This window comes from Mastomys coucha, unplaced genomic scaffold, assembly GCF_008632895.1.
Source record: "Mastomys coucha isolate ucsf_1 unplaced genomic scaffold, UCSF_Mcou_1 pScaffold20, whole genome shotgun sequence".
In the NCBI taxonomy this organism is placed as follows: Eukaryota; Metazoa; Chordata; class Mammalia; order Rodentia; family Muridae; genus Mastomys; species Mastomys coucha.
Window position 1 is genome coordinate 55,319,829 of NW_022196903.1, and position 17,899 is coordinate 55,337,727.

At 38.3% G+C, this 17,899-nt stretch overlaps 1 pseudogene; it reads right to left on the minus strand.

Moving 5' to 3' along the window:
- Nucleotides 1–16,802, minus strand: part of LOC116099861 — a 25,293-nt pseudogene extending 8,491 nt beyond the window's left edge.
- Nucleotides 16,803–17,899: the final 1,097 nt, after the last annotated feature.

Here is a 17,899-nt window from a genome sequence, read left to right on the forward strand (position 1 = left end):
CCTATTGATGATCGAATTTGCAATCCTTTATTATATACATGCTGCCGGAGCACTCACTCCCACAATGTGTACTCCTTGGTTGGTGGTTGAGTCCCTGGGAGCTCTAGGGGTACTAGTTAGTTCATATTGTTGTTCGTCCTAAGGGGCTGTAAACCCCTTCAGCTCCTTGGGTCCTTTCTCTAACTCCTTCATTGGGGACCCTGTACTCAGTTCAATGGATGGCTATGAATCTCTACTTCTGTATTAGTCTGGTACTGTCAGAGCATCTCAGGAGACAGCTATATCAGGCTGGATTGACCTTCCTTCAGTCTCTGCTCCATAGTTAGTCTCTGCAACTCCTTCTGTGGGTATTTTGGTCCCCCTTTTAAGAAGGAAGGAAAAACCAAAAAAGAAAACAGAAAAGTTTATTCAATTTTGAGGCATATAGATTGTTGCTAATTTATTTTTGCTACTTTCACATTAATTTATTTTCTGTAAGATTACTGTCTCCCCCCAATGACTCCTATGGTCTTGCTGCTATTTGTCAAATGCCCCTTTATTTATCACAGAAAGAAGGAAATGCTAGATTGTAAGCTCCAATTCAAATACCACACAGGAGGATGCTCCTAAGCTTACTTTGAACAGTAATTGTGGAGGATGTCAGGTTCCTGACATGGAGATTGCCAATCTTAACCCTAAACAGTTCAGTTTGCCAGGAAGTGCTGTGCAAGGATCATTTGAGATTGTGTTTCAGGCTTTCTTCATGACTGTCTTAGCCACTAAGGCACAAAATGAATCTAGAACACGTTCATATGGACTAAGGTATTCTATACATGAAATGAATCATTGCAAAAAACCTAACTTATGTTATTATACCCATAATTGATACACGCAAAGTTCTAATACTGACCAGCAGCAGAAAATGGCAGCCTTGTTACATCACAATTCATGACTGCTAAAGGAGACCTCTGCTTTGAGAGTGGCTGCCACTACTTAGGACCTCCAGCAACCTACAAGATGAACAAACTCAAGAAGGCTGTTTCCGTCTCTGTGAGTTCTTTTGGAGGATGGTCCCTCACAACCAGTCTGTCCAGTAAGAAGACCCCAATGAAACTAAAGAAAGATCCACAGATGCTGGTGAGTCTGTGATTCTGGGTGAATCACAACCCAGAAACAAGGATGAAAAAGAAAGGGAACAGGATTTTTCTCAAATGTCACAAATCTTCAGCAACAATAGCAAAGGATGCTGGCAGAAGTAACATGAAGGAGACTTCAAAGTTAGTAGGAAACCAATCAATGGTTGTAACAAAGTACAAACTAACAGGATGAATTGAGTCCAAGTCCTGGTGAGTCTGCAACATAAAGGACATGGCTGAGAACATTAATGATATGTATAAAAAATAAGTCAGCAACATAAAGAAAAAGGAGGAAATTAAGATTTTGTAAAAACAAACTAATAAAAATATTGGGAATAAAAACTCAATGGATTAAATATGAATGAAGAGAATTACCAAAAAATTTTCCCAAACAGAAGAGCATCAGGAATGATGAAGGGTAATGAAATTCTACATTTAAACAACCACTTAAAAAAAAAAAACCACAAGGCCAGAAGGTGGTGGCGCATGCCTTTAATCCCAGCACTTGGGAGGCAGAGACAGGCGGATTTCTGAGCTCCAGGCCAGCCTGGTCTACAGAGTAAATTCCAGGACAGCCAGAGCTACACAGAGAAACCCTGTCTTGAAAATAAATAAATAAATAAATAAATAAATAAATAAATAAAACAAAAAGACATGACCACAACTTGCAAAATCAAAAGACCAAACGAACTCAGGAATCGAAAACAAACAAGAAAGAGCTGAGATAAATACTAAATGTATAAATACTTTATGTCAAGGGAGATAGCTCATTAGATAAAGTGCTTCCACCTAAAGATTAAGGAATGAATTCAGATTCCTAGCAAGTTGCAACTCACATAAAAGCCTGAGTGAGCCCACCTACCTGTTACTTTACTGCTGGGACTGATGGTGTAGAAGCAGATGTAAGTCTGGACAGCAAGTCGAAGCAACAGATAAACTCAGGATTCACTCAGATACACTGCCTTACAAAGTAATATACAGAGCAATTGAAGAAGGCACCTGATGCCAACCTCTGCTCTCCATACACACATGCATACACATGCATGTACATTCATAGCATACATGTACATACAGACAAGCACAAATGCATACCATATGCGCATACACAAAACATTTCATTAAATTATATTTAATAAAATTACAACAGAAAATTTGTCTATGCTTAGAGAAAGAAATGGTCATTTAGTAGTCCAAACAGATAGGATAAGAAAAAAATCCATAACATTACAGTCAAGATGTCCCAAAACAATATTAAAAGCTATAAGGAAAAAAACCAGCTCACCTATGGAGTCAAGTACATCATGTAACAACATATTTTAAGCACTGAAAGTAACTGTGTATTTGTATTGGATAGGTATCTTTTAAAATAGAGAAATAAGAACTTTTCAACATAAACATAATATAAGGCACTTTATGACCATTAATCCTGTTTTTCTTAACATAATAATGTACAGAGAAGAGAAAAGAAGACTGTCAATCATGAGCATATGTAAAAGAATAAATTTAATGAAAGGAATTGTTGAAGGGGGTGGGAAGGAGTCCAATGTGTTCAACCCAGTAAACCATCAAATAAATATAATAACCATCAATAAAAATAAGAAAGAAAGGGGGCTAAAGAGATGGTTTAGCAGTTAAGAACATGAGCTGCTCTTTTAGAGGTCCTGAGCTCAATTCCCAGTGACCACATGGAGCCTCACAACCATCTGTAATAGGATCTGATGCCTTCTTCTCATATGTCTGAAGACAGCACACTCATATACATAAAAAAAATTAAAAAAATTAAAATAGGAGAGAAATAAAGTAATAGCAATACCACAACAAAAAACAACAAAAACAAAACAAACAAACAAAAACCACTTGACAAAAGCAAAGGAAATAGTGTACATCTCTCAGTAAAGACCTTAAGTGTATATGGCCTCTGCTTACCAATAAAGACACACAGTACAGGTACTCAATATTCCTCCAGTCCAAGCACACCCACGGAGAGAGGACCCACTGGACAGTCCCCCTCACAGTCTAGCTAATTGTTTTGAAAATAAGAATTGTCAGTTGTCCACAAGAAACACATCTCATGAGCAAAGACACAAACAGATTGAGAGGCAAAGGATGATAAACAATCTACAAAGTAAATCAAATCCACACACCACCTCATGTAGCTTTTCTAATATTGATAAGGTACACCCAACCAAAAAAATTAGAATTCAAAGAAATCACTATATATTAATATAAAGAAGCTATTCATCAAGAACCTATGACAATTATAAATATGAATACACTGAGCATTAACAAATCATGTTTTCATAAAACATTTATTAATGAACATAAAAGATCAGATGAGTTCTGGTACAATAATAGCAAATGACTTCAACATCCCACTTTTCATCTTTAAATTGATTATCAGTGCTGGCTAGTTTTTATGTCAATTTGACAGAAATAGAGTGATCTGAGATAAGGGGGATTTCAATGAGAAAATATAAGACTAGTCTGCAAGGCATTTTCTTAATTAATGATTGATGTGGGAGGGTCCAGCCTACTGTGGGTTGTGGTCCTGGGTTCTATATGAAACCAAGATAAGCTAGCCATGATGAGCAGTTATGAAGAAGTGTAAGCAAATAAAATCCTTCCTCCCCAAGTAGCTTATGGTGCCGGAGTTTTATCACAATAAAAACCCTAACTAATATATTATTCAAACTAAAACTTAATCATGAAATTTTAGAGTTAAACTACACCATGCCTTATTTGGATTTCGTTTCAATTTTTATTCAGTATAGTGCTTGAAATCTTAGCTAGACCAATCACTAAAGAAATAAATAAAGGAGATCAAATAGGTAAAAGGAAAATCAAATTATCCTCGTTTGCAGATGATATGGTGCGTAAAATATCATGTAGATTCCACCATAAAATGACTAGAACTGAAGAATACTTTATTAATAGAGTAGCAGACTACAATGTCAACACATGAAACTAAGTACCTTCGATATACCAATAATGAAATGCTGAGAAATAAGTAAGGGTAACAATCCCATTCTTCATGCTTTCCATAAGAACTTTGAAAAACTGGACAAGGTGATGTATGCCTTTAATCTCGAACTAAGGAGGCAGAGAAAGGTAGATGTCTGTGAGTTCAAGTCAAGCCTGGGATACAGAACAAGTTCCATGACAACTAGGTCGGTATAGTGAGACCTTTTCTCCAAAAACAAAACAAAACAAAACAACAAACAAACAAAAAAAGTTTTTTTTAATACCTCAAAATAATCTTAATCAAGGAAAACATTTACATTGAAAATTAAAACACTAAACAAAGAAATTGAAGATATTAGAAAATGGACAATCTTCTTATTTTCACAGATCAGCAGAAATAATACTGTGGAAATGATTATATTACTGAAAGCAATCTACAGATTTTTGTTCATGTGTAGACTCTAAATTTAGCTTCTTTCTTTCTTTCTACCTTCCTTTATTTCTTTATTTCTTTCTCTCTCTTTCTCTCTCTTTTTTTCTTTCTTTCTCTCTGTTTGTGTATGTTAAAAACATGAAAAATTTAAAAAGTACCATAAGGGTGGAGAAAGAGATCCTACTGGAGGAATAACAAATAAGAGAATAATTGATTTCATGTGGCAGAGAAGGTGAAACTGGACTATTTGTAAAGAGGACAGAGACCAACCATCAAGACAAGGCAAAGGTTGGAGTAAAGAAAAGGGATGAATATGAAACATTGAGGGTAAACAGGCTAGGTACTGGGGAGAAGATAGTAGCTCAATATAGAAGAAGAGGGAAGGAGGAGAGAAACATCACTAAGAATGTTTGAAAATGCTATAAGGAATTGTTATGTTTTGTTTATCTCAAAGTACATATAATACATCTAAGCCTGTATGTATACATATATAGTTTAAATAAAGTTATGCCACTTAGGCTGATAATGCTCCCCTCATGACGGTTACCATAGACCATCTAACAAAACTACCAGCACTGGGTGTAAGAAATCCCCTTACTAGTTGTTGATCAGGGGAGGTCAAGAGACTGGGAAAGGAATGTAGCCTGTTTCTGCTGCTTTTGAATGCCTCATAGAAATTAAAGGTAAATCCCTGTTGTTGAAGACAGCATGCACTTTAGACACAGGACTTAGATGATTTGAACTGAATCTAACCTGAAAGACTCCTTGCAGAGGACTAACTTTCATAGTTCCAGAAAGTGCTGTGAGAGATTCCAAGAAAAAGAATCAGCCAATAATCCTATCCAATTGTGATGTCTATAAAACACAATAGTGACCATAAAGCCAAGATATACCTAACATGTCTAACCACGGCACTCATAACTTGGCTGTAACCAACAGCTCTCTAGCTGGACTTAAGGTCCACTAAGCAGTAAAGAAATCATTCCTGGTACCATAAGCCTAGCCAACTACTCAGGACTAGTAAGTACATGTATCTTAGAGAAGAACCTACTACTTCTGCTTTACCAATAAATTTCTTTAACTGCTACCTTGTCAGGTATGTTGATGCAGACTTTAATTCCAGTGTTCCAGAGGCAGAAGTAGGCAGATCTCTGTGAGTTGAAGATGAGCTTGGTCTATACAATGCATTCTAATCCACCAAGAGCTACACAGTGAGATCCTGTATCAAAATATTAATTAATGATAAACAATAATTCTTAATTGCATTCTACATACTTATTCTTCAAAGACAATTGACAATCTCATCCCTCATCAAAACATGTCTCTTTGCAACAAATGAAGATCATTACAAAGAACAACTGTAGTGTAGTATAAGCCCCAGTAGAAACATCCACTACATAGCTTTTGCATCTAAGCCTCAGGGAGCTCTTAAAAGAGAAGGGCCAAATATTTTAAGAGCCAGAAGACCAGGAAGTCTTACATGGAATTGTGTCTCCAACAAATTACAGGTAATCTTCACCTAAGATACTTTTAACAATGTGACTGAATAAATAAGACTTGAACAGTAACAATAACAACATTAACATCAACAAAACAAAAATAAATCATCAATAAACATGTTAACATGAAAGGGGGAAATCCCTCAGGGACCCACCCTTGGACCAAGAAATACAGACAAGAACTAAAGAATGATGAGAGCAGGAGAAATTGTCTTTCCTAGGAATGAGCCCCATAACTCATTGTCCAATATCAAGTTGTTAGCCTTGAAATCAAATTCATCAGCCAACACTAAATGAACTGAGCAGTTGTAGTTACATATTTTTCTATTTATATGTATGTGTGTGTGTAACTACTACTACTAATAATAAAGGAGCCATGAATTTGTGATGGAGTTGGAATTATGGACATGGGAGAAACAGAGGAGAGAAAGGAGAGGAGGAGAAATGATGGAATCATATTTGAATTTCAAAAGATAATGAACAAAAAACAATCATATATGAATTCTTGATACAAGTGGTTAAACAAAAATACCTGGTCTTGTAAGCAAAGGAAAATCCATCAACCTAGTCCTCTGCTAAAACTGTACTTTTAAGCTCTAAGTGTTACAGGATTTATGACAGATAACAGCTTTTTTAAAATGTAGCAATAGAGAAAGGACATTTAACTACAACAAAAGCACACAGGATGGGATGCATTTGTGTTTTATAGGTGTGTCTTACAGAAGAGATAAGGAATTCAGAGCTCCCACCCAAAATGTGCAGAAATAGCAGATGGATCAATGTGTACTAAGGGTGCTTGAAAAGAACAGGTGTGTGAAGAGCCATCAGAACTGTGCTTTCTACATACAGCAAGCTAGAAAGAGTCTGATGAGAAAGCTACCTCTTGTACCCAGGAGAAAAACAATACTTCTCACCAGTACCTGGAACTTGATGCTATGATAGCAACATACAGAGCATCCTTCTAAAGTAGCCCTTACCTTCTACTTGCTTCATATCTCTCCATTCTCCTTAGTGACCTTCCTGCAATTGGCTGACCCTTTCCAGGTCACTGGGTTCATCATTCCTTCACAAGTTTATCACCATTTATCCAAATCATATAATAACTGTGCTTGCCACCCCCACCCCCGGTTTTCACTCTGCTGTGAATATCCCCATGGACATTTAAAATTAGCTCTTGAATTATTTCTGCTTTTTAGAAAGAGTGTAAAATAAAATGCAATCCTTGGTGTGGGTCATATTCGAATCTAGCTGCCATTCTTAAACTGTGATGGACATGAAAGGCTATGTGCCAGCCTAGGAGAGACTTCAGAAAGACTTAAACATGGCAACAACCTGATCCTTGGATTTTAGCCCGCAGAACTGCAAGAATGTAAATTTCTGTTGCTTAAGCAACCAGGCTGTAGTATTTTGTTTGTCAGCTGTAACAAACTAATTAATGCTCATAAGTTAAATACATATGTGTAAAATAATTGAGTCATATCTTCTCTTATCTACATGTCAGTTTCCTCAATGCTATGAATTCCTCTGAAAAAAGATGGTATAGCTTACTTATGTCAGCATAAAATTTTAACTATATAGAGAGAACACATAAATTTGATCTCATGGATAGCTTATGGAGGTAGTATTAGGGTTCTACATTTCCACAAAGCAATTTCCTTCTCTAGCTAAGCGCATTTGAAAGGGTGCTGACCACAGCATTTATACAATTACCTTCGGTCCAACAACCTTAATAAGAAACTGATGTCTGTGTTTTCATCTCCCCACTGCATGGTGTCTGCCTCTTTCAGAGTATTGCAGCAATCATTTGCTTGTGTACACTAGTAACAGCATGCTCTCAACAATCACATTGCTGAGTAATCTACTTACTATGTTTGGTTTCTCATACTATTCCTATTCTTTTTGAAATGTGACACTTTCTATTCTCTGAGAATCTCATACAAGCATCCAATGTATTTTAATCATATTAGCACCCCCACTGCTTCTCCTTACTGCTCCCCCCACCCCAGGTCTATCTTCCCTCTACAACTTCATGCCTTTTTAATATTTTTAAACCACACTGATTCCAATTTGTGTGTAGGGCCATAAACTGGAACATAATTCACCTGCCACAAGCCTCACCCTCAATAAAAACTCCCTCTCCCTCTCCAGAAGCCATCAACTGCTAACACCTCCTCAGCCATCTGTGGGGACTTGTGACATCATGTCTGATCCATACTGGAATGTTGATTGGCTTGACCCTGTGCATGTCTTGTGCATGAAACCATAGTAGCTGTGTGTTCTGAAGACCAATGTCCAGAAGAAGGTGTGCAGTTCCATGGAAATGGAATGACAGCCTCTGGAGCCTCAACGTCTTCTGAAAGAACATTGCATGCTCTTAACCACTGAACATCTTGACAGCCTTCCTTTCATATATAGATATATTTGATCTTTAGGTAAATTTATTTTATATTATTTTAAAACATCATCCAACAAAGGACAGTGATGTTTACAGCTGGGACAAGTACACTTAACTCATGCAGCTGAAGTTCCCTCTGTCGTCTGGACAACTTTGCTGCAGACATTTTTTTTTTGATATTTTCTTTATTTATATTTTAAATGTTTCTCTGTTCCAGGTCTCCTCTTTGAGGACCCCCTATTCCTTTCTCCTCCCCCTGCTTCTGTGAGTGTACTCCCCCACCTACCTACCTACCCACTCCCATCTTCCTGCCCTGGCATTCCCCTACAATGGGGCTTCGAACACCCTCAAGCACAAGGGCTTCTCCTCTGATTAATGTCCAACAAGGCCATCCTCTGCCACATATGCGGCCTGAGCCCTGGTCCCTGGGAGCTCTGGAAGGTCTGGCTAGTTGACACTGTTGCTCTTCCCATGGGACTGCAAACCCCCTCAATTTCTTCAGTCCCTTCTCCAACTCTTCCATTGGGAACCTGACTCTACCCCCTGGGGGTTGACTATAAGCATCTGCCTCAGTATTTGTCAGGCTCTGGCAGAGCCTCTCAGGAGAAAGCCATATCAGGCTCTTGTCAGCAAGCACTTCTTGGCATCCACAATAGCATCTGGGTTTGGTGACTATATATGGGATGGATCTCCAGGTTAGGCAGTGTTTAGATGGCCTTTCCTTTGGTCTCTGCTTCACACTTTGTCTCCATATTTCCTCCTGTAAGTATTTTGTTCCCCCTTCTAAGAAGCATTGAAACATCCACAGTTTGGTCTTCCTTCTTCGGCTTCATATGATTTGTGAGTTGAATCTTGGGTATTCTGAACTTTTGGTCTAATATCCACTTATCAATGAGTAAATAACATGTGTGTTTTTTTGTGACTGAATCACCTCACTCAGGAATTTCCAAGTTCCATCCATTCGCTTGTGAATATCATGAATTCATTGTTTTAATAGCTGAGTAGAATTCCATTGTGTAAATGTACCATTGCTGGTGGGATTGCAAGCTGGTACAACCACTCTGGAGATCATCCTGGTGGTTCCTCAGAAAACTGGACATAATACTATTAGAGAACCCAGCTATACCATTCCGGGGTATTTACCCAGAAGATGCTGCAACATGTAATAAGGACACATGTTCTACTATGTTCACAGCAGCCATATTTATAATAGCCAGAAGCTGGAAAGAACCCAGATGTCCCTCAGCAGAGGAATGGATACAGAAAATGTGGTACATTTACACAATGTAATACTACATAGACATTTCTTAAAACTTAGCAAACTAAAACAGAAGGCTGAATGGTACATAAGAAGGAGTGTTTCAGTTAATTGTTAACTGGCTTTTTAAAAAGGAAATACTTCTGTCTTTCTGGAACAGCAACTACACACAAGCTTACATGAAACAATGTGAGAATTAAAATATTTCTTCTTGAGAGTATTAAGAAGAGTTTTCTCACACATCTATAAAATGGGATAGGTGAGTAATGGAATTCATAGGAAAACATGGGTTTTGAAATATAACAAACAATAAATTTAGACAATTAAAAAACTTTAAAACCAAGAGGCCACATTTCGGCCACAAAATGCTCAATAATCTGTATATTATAGAGGGTGATACAAGAAAGTTGGTGTAAAAGAGGGCAAAAATTAATGGGCCAGTGGGATGGCAGATGACTCCATGAAAATATAAAATCATGGTTCTGGGAAGAATAACATGCACTGACCCTGGAACTGCCCTGAATAATTTTGGTTCTCTCACATTGACACTTAGGCCAAGATGGAAGCAATATTAGCAGTAGTTAGAAGCAGACCACACTGAGACCAGATTCTTGTCAAATAGAAGTTTATAAGCTGATGTGCTTTAAAGATGAATTTTAAACAATTAAAATGAATGAACTCATTTGCAACTTCTGTTTCAAAAAGCCAAGCTCACCTTTGGGAGTGAATGCCCAAGTATCTCTACATCATCAGGATCATGCCAGGTCAAAGGCTCCTTTGTGAGGGATTTCCTGTTTTGTTCAATGATTTCAATTTGATCCAGTGTTTTGATATAAGGAGATAAACACCATGAACAGACAAAATCTGCTCATCAATTAATGCTGCTACTGTGAGCATGTCAAACACTTTGATACAATACCTCCAGCCATTTCCATGTTTGGTTTGGCACGCATTGTAAAATCAACACACCTATATTATCTGTCCATTCCCTTGATTTTCTCTTAAAAATGTAATATGGCTGTCTATCTCCTTCTACAACTAGGAGTGAAGGTGGATCCACAGCTCTCCCAGCAAGCAGAGAGCTTTTCTCCAGGGAGTGCTTTGACCAGAGACTCAGGTGAGATCACCATTTTCTCTCTGGTGACTTTTTAAGGTGGGACCAGCCTGGAGGCACAGGCCTCCGAAGCAGCAGGGAAAGCTGGGACAAGATCCTTCTACCTCAATCTACAACTAAGAGGAAAGACAGACCCACAGCCCTCTGTGCATATTTCCTGTAAGCAGAGAGCTTGTCTCCAGGGAGTGCTCTGACACCAGGACTCAGGAGGGACAAATGATCCACAACCCTCTGCACACCAGTCTTACCAGAGGAGAGCTCATCTCCCAGAAGTGCTGACACAGGCTTACAGACCCACATGAGAAGAAGGCTCTAGCCAGAGTCAGGAAGAACATCTAACACCAAAGATCAACAGATGGCGAAAGGCAAACACAAGATTCTTACCAACAGAAACCAAGACTACTTGGCATCATCAGAACTTAGTTCTCCCTCCATAGCAAGTCCTGGATATCCCAAAACACGGGAAAAGCAAGATTTGGATCTAAAATCATAGCTCATGAGGGTGATAGAGGAATTTAAGAAGGACATAAATAACTCCCTTAAAGAAATACAGGGGGACACAGGTCAACAGTTACAAGCACTTAAAGAGAAAACACAAAAATCCCTTCAAGAATTACAGGAGAACACAAGTTAACAAGTAGAAGCCCTTAAAGAGGAAAAGCAAAAATCCCTTAAAGAATTACAGGAAAGCACAATGAAACAGGTGAAAGAATGGAACAAAATCATCCAGGACCAAAAAAATGGAAGTAGAAACAATTAAGAAATCACAAAGAGAGATAATTCTGGAGATAGAAAACCTAGGAAAGAAGTCAGAAATCATACATGCAAGTATCACCAACAGAATACAAGAGATAGAAGAGAGAATCTCAGGGGCAGAAGATACTATAGAAAACATTGACACAATAGTCAAAGAAAACTGAAAATGCAAAAAGCTCCTAATCCAAAACATTCAGGAAATCCATGACACAATGAGAAGGCCAAACCTAATGATAATAGGTATAGAAGAGAGTGAAGACTTCCAACTTAAAGGGACAGTAAATATCTTCAACAAAATTATAGAAGAAAACTACCCTAACCTTAAAAAAAAGAGATGCCCATGAACATACAAGAAGCCTAGAAAACTCCACGTAGTTTGGACCAGAAAAGAAATTCCTCCTGCCACAGAATAATTAAAACACCAAATGCACAAAACAAAGAAAGAATTTTTTAAAAGGGAAAAAGGTCAAGTAACATATAAAGGCAGACTTATCAGAATTACACCAGACTTCTCACCAGAGACTATGAAAGCTAGAAGTTCCTGGGCAGATATCATACAGACCCTAAGAGAGCACAAATGCCAACCCAGGCTACTATACCCAGCAAAACTTTCAATTATCATAGATGGCGAAACCAAGATATTCCATAACAAAACCAAATTTACACAATATCTTTCCACAAATCCAGTCCTTCAATGGATAATAAATGGAAAACTCCAACACAAGGAAGGAAACTACATCCTAGAAAAAGTAAGAAAGTAATCTTCCAACAAAACTAAAAGAAGATAGCCACATGAACAGAATTCCAACTCGAACAACAAAATAACAAGAAGCAACAATTACCTTTCCTTAATATCTATTAATATCAATGGACTCAATTCTCCAATAAAAAGACATAGACTATCAGACTGGGTACATAAACAGGACCCAACATTTTTTTGCATACAGGAAACCCACCTCAGTGAAAAAGACAGATACTGCTGCAGAATAAAAGGCTGGAAAACAATTTTCCAAGCCAATGTTCCCAGGAAACAAGTTGGAGTAGCCATTCTAATATCAAATAAAATTGACTTTCAACCTAAAGTGAACAAAAAAGGTAAGGAGGGACACTTCATACTCATCAAAGGTATGATCTACCAAGAGGAACTTTCAATTCTGAACTTCTATGCTCCAAATGCAAGGGCATCTACATTCATAAAAGAAACTTTATTAAAGCTCAAAGCATACATTGCACCACACACAATAATAGTGGGAGACTTCAACACCCCACTCTCTACAATGGACAAATCATGGAAACAGAAACTAAACAAAGACACAGTGAGGCTAACAGAAGATATGAAACAGATGGATTTAACAGATATCTGAAGAACATTTTATCCTTAAACAAATGGATATACCTTCTTCTCAGCACCTCATGGTACCTTCTCCAAAACTGACCATATAATTGGTCACAAATCAGGCCTCAACAGATACAAGAAGATTGAAATAATTCCTTGTATCCTATCAGATCACCATGGACTAAGGCTGCTCCTCAATAACAACATAAACAATAGAATGCCCACATACACGTGGAAGCTTAACAACACTCTACTCAATGATAATTTGGTCAAGGAAGAAATAAAGAAAGAAATTAAAGACTTTCTAGAGTTTAATGAGAATGAACCCACAACATGAACTTATGGGACACAAAGAAAGCAGTCCTAAGTGGAAAACTCATAGCTCTAAGTGCCTCTAAAAAGAAACTGAAGAGAGCATACACCAGCAATTTTCAACATATCTGAAAGCTCTAGAAGAAAAAGAAGCAAATTCACTCAAGAGGAGTCAAAGGCAGCAAATAATCAATGCAACTCACTATATAAACAAACTCAAAGAAAAAACATATAATCATCTCATTAGATGTTGAGAAATCATTTGACAAAATCCAACATCTCTTCATGATAAAAGTCTTGGAAAGATCAGGAATTCAAGGCCCATACCTAAACACAGTAAAAGCAATATATAGCAGACCAGTAGCCAACATCAAACTAAATGGAGAGAAACTTGAAGCAATCTCATTAAAATCAGGGACTAGACAAGGCTGTTCACTCTCTCCCTACCTATTCAATATTGTACTTGAAGTCCTAGCCAGAGCAACTAGACAACAAAAGGAAATAAAAGGGATACAAATTGGAAAGGAAGAAGTCAAATTATCATGATTTGCTGATGATATGATAGCATAATTAAGTGACCCCAAAAACTCCACTAGAGAACTCCTACACGTGATAACTTCAGCAAAGTAGCTGGATATGAAATTAATTCAAGCAAAGAAGTTGCCTTCTTCTACACAAAGGATTAAACAGGCTGAGAAAGAAATTAGGGAAACAACAGTTTTCACAATAGTGACAAATAATATAAAGTACTTTGGTGTGACCCTAACTAAGCAAGTAAAAGATCAGTATGACAATAACTTCAAGTCTCTGAAGAAGGAAATCAAAGAAGATCTCAGAAGATGGAAAGATCTCCCATGCTCATGGATTGACAGGATTAATATAGTAAAAATGGCCATCTTACCGAAGGCAATCTACAGATTCAATGCAATTCTCATCAAAATTCCAACTCAATTCTTCACAGACTTGGAATGAGCAATTTGCAAATTCATCTGGAACAACAATAAACCTAGGATAGCAAAAGCTATTCTCAACAATAAAAGAACTTCTGATGGAATCACTATCCCTGACTTTAAGCTGTACTACAGAGCAATTATGATAAAAACTGCATGGTATTGGTACAGTAACAGGCAAATGGATCAATGAAATAGAATTGAAGACCTAGAAATGAACCCACACACTTATGGTTACTTAATCTTGACAAAGGAGCTAAAACTATATAGTGGGAAAAAGACAGCACTTTCAACAAATTGTGCTGGCTCAACTGGTGGCTAGCATGTAGAAGAATGCAAATTGATCCATTCCTATCTCCTTGTACAAAGTTCAAATCCAAGTGGATCAAGGACCTCCACATAAAACCAGATACACTGAAACTAAACAGAAGAGAAAGTGGGGAAGAGCCTCTAGCACCTGGGCACAGGGGAAAATTTCCTGAAGAGAATACCAATAGCTTTTGCTCTAAGATCAGGAATTGGCAAATGGAACATCATAAAAATTACAAAGCTTCTGTAAGGCAAAAGACACTGTCAATAGGACAAAACGACAACCAACAGATTGGGAAAAGATCTTTACCAATCCTGTATCTGATAGAGGGCTAGTATCCAATATATAAAAAGAACTCAAGAAGGTAGACTCTAGAGAACCAAATAACATCATTAAAAAATGGGGTACAGAGCTAAACAAAGAATTCTCAAATGAGGAATACTAAACGGCTGAGAAGCACCTAAAAAATTTTCAACATCCTTAGTCATCAGGGAAATGCAAGTCAAAACAACAATGAGATTCCACCTCACACCAGTCAGAATGGCTAAGATCAAAAACTGAGGTGACAGCAGATGCTGGAGAGGTTGTGGAGAAGGAGGAACACTCCTTCATTGCTGGTGGGATTGCAAGCTGGTACAACCACTCTGGAAATCAGTTTGGCGGTTCCTCAGGAAACTGGACATAGTACTACCAGAGGACCCAGCTATACCACTCCTGAGCATATACCCAGAAGATGCTCCAAGATGTAATAAGGACACATGCTCCACTATGTTCATAGCAGCCTTATTTATAATAGCCAGAAACTGGAAACAACCCAGATGTGCCTCAACAGAGGAATGGATACAGAAAATGTGGTACATCTCTACAGTAGAGTACTACTCAGCTATAAAAACAATGAATTTATGAAATTCTTAGGGAAATGGATGCATCTGGATAATATCATTCTGAGTGAGGTAACCCAATCACAAAAGAGCACACATGGTATGTACTCTCTGATAAGTGGATATTAGCCCAGAAGCTCGGAACACCCAAAGTATAATTTACAAACCACAAAAAACTCAAGAAGGAAGGCCAAAGTATGGATACTTTGTTCATTCTTTTTTTTTGGGGGGGGGGGTTCAAGACAGGCTTTCTCTGTATAGCCCTGGCTGTCCTGGAATTCACTCTGTAGACCAGGCTGACTTTGAACTCAGAAATCTGCCTGCCTCTGCCTCTCAAGTGCTGGGATTAAAGGCATGTGCCACCACTACCTGGCATGTTTTCATTCCTTCTTAAAAGAGACCCATGGAAAGAGTTTCAGATTCAAACTACGGAGCAGAGACTAATGGAAGGACAATCCAGACACTGTTCCACCTGGGAATCCTTCCCATATTCAATCATCAAATCCAGACACTATTATGGATGCCAGAAAGTACTGGCTGACAGGAGCCTGATATTGCTGTCTCCTGAGAGGCTCTAACAGAGCCTGACTAATAGAGAAGGAGAGGCTCACAGCCATCCATTGGACTGAGCAGAGGGTCCCCAGTGAAGGAGCTAGAGAAAAGACCCAAAGAGGTGAAGGGTTTGCAGCCCCTTAGGATGAACAACAATATGAACTAACCAGTACCCTCAGAGCTCCCAGGGACTAAACCACCAACCAAAGAGTGCACATAATGAAACTAATGGTTCCAGCAGCATATGTATAGCAGAGGATGGCCTAATCGGTCATCAATGGGAGGAGAGGCCCTTGGTCCTGTAAAGGTTCTATGCCCCAGTGTAGGGGAATGCCAGGGCCAAGAAGTAGGAGAGGGTGGGGTGGTGAACAGGGGAAGAGGGGGAGGAAAGAGAGTTTGCTTTTGTTTTGTTTTATTTTGTTTTGTTTTTGTTTACTTTCTTTTTCTTTCCTTTTTTTCCAGAGGGGAAACCAGGAGGGGAGATATTATTTGACATGTAAATAAAGAAAACATCTAATAAAAAAATGTAGCATGATCAGGCCATTTAGCCTTTAGCACAAGAAGGTAAGTGAAGGACTCCAAACTATAGTAACCTCTCTCTACACACTGACCCATAAATATGTAGTATGTGTCAGGAATCTAAACTCCAGTTCTGAATAGCTTGCCATGATCATAAACTGTCCGTGCATGTCCCCCACACTATTGCTGGCATTGATACTGGCTAGAGACTGAGATCTTCCAAGAGCAGATCACAAAATCACCCGGCTGCTTCAGGTGTTTCTCGGGACAGTACCTCCTCTGCCACTCTGTCTCCAAGTACTTGTCCAGATCCAGAAGTTCCAGTTTAGGAAAAACAAGGTGCAGCAGAGGTAGGAGCAGAGGCAGTGGGAACTGAAGCATGAAGTCTCCTTTCACATTCTTAATTGGCATGTGTTGCTGTAGCCCAGGTGGGAAAGTTACAGACCTTCATGCATAAAAGTTCAAATTAGAATTTTTATTAGCAGGCAACAGAGAGCAAGCCAGGGCTCCAAAGAATTCTCCATCCTAAAGCTCAGGTTTTTTAAAGATAAAAACCACAGTGCTGTCTTTGTCAAGTGAAGGTCAAGGGAATTTTGTAGCATTTGTGTTAGCAAAAAGATCAGTTGTTTGGGTTATATATGGGCCATGGGCCATGGGGCACGATGGGCAAGGTCATGGAAAGTTCAGAATGGACTGCTAAGGTAGATATGACTCTTTAGATTTTTAGTGATGGAAAAAACACCTGTGCTAACACAAAATGGAGTCAGGAAACAATTGAGACAAGGTAACATTACCTCATTTACTTCTGTGTATTATATATTATATATTGTTTTCAGTAGAGCCTATATATACATGTATGTGATTATATATGTCACTTCATTGCTAACGTTGCCAAGGGTTTTCCCACTTTCCATTAAAATTTACAAGACTGCAGGATATAGTGGCACATACCTTTTCTCCTAGCACTCAGGAGGCAGAGGCAGGTGGTTTTCTGTGAGTTCTAGGCTGCATAAAACTAGTCTATACAGTGAACATATGTCAAGTTATATATCTGGACAGCCAGAACTATGTAGAGCGTGCCATGCCGCAAAATACAAAATATAAAATAAAACAAAATATCACTTACAAGCTTTAATTCTAGAATAAAGGTAGCTCTGGGGTCTTTGAATATGAAATTTGTTTTCCTTATAAAACAAGAGTCAAGCTGGGCAGTGGTGGTGCAAGTGTTTAATCTCAACATTTGAGAGGTGGAGACAGGCAAATTTCTGAGTTTGAGGCTAGCCTGGTCAACAGAGTGAGTTCCAGGACAGCCAAGGCTACACAGAGAAACCTTGTCTCTAAAAAAGAAACAAACAAACAAACAAACAAAAAAAACAGTTAATCTGAAGTGTACTTTCAGTTATCCTGGTGTTGATTATTTCTGTTTGTTTTTCATCTCTCTGAAAGTACTTAATCCTTAAGTACCCCAACAGTCTTGTGTAAAGTAGAATCGTGATCCTCCATCATCC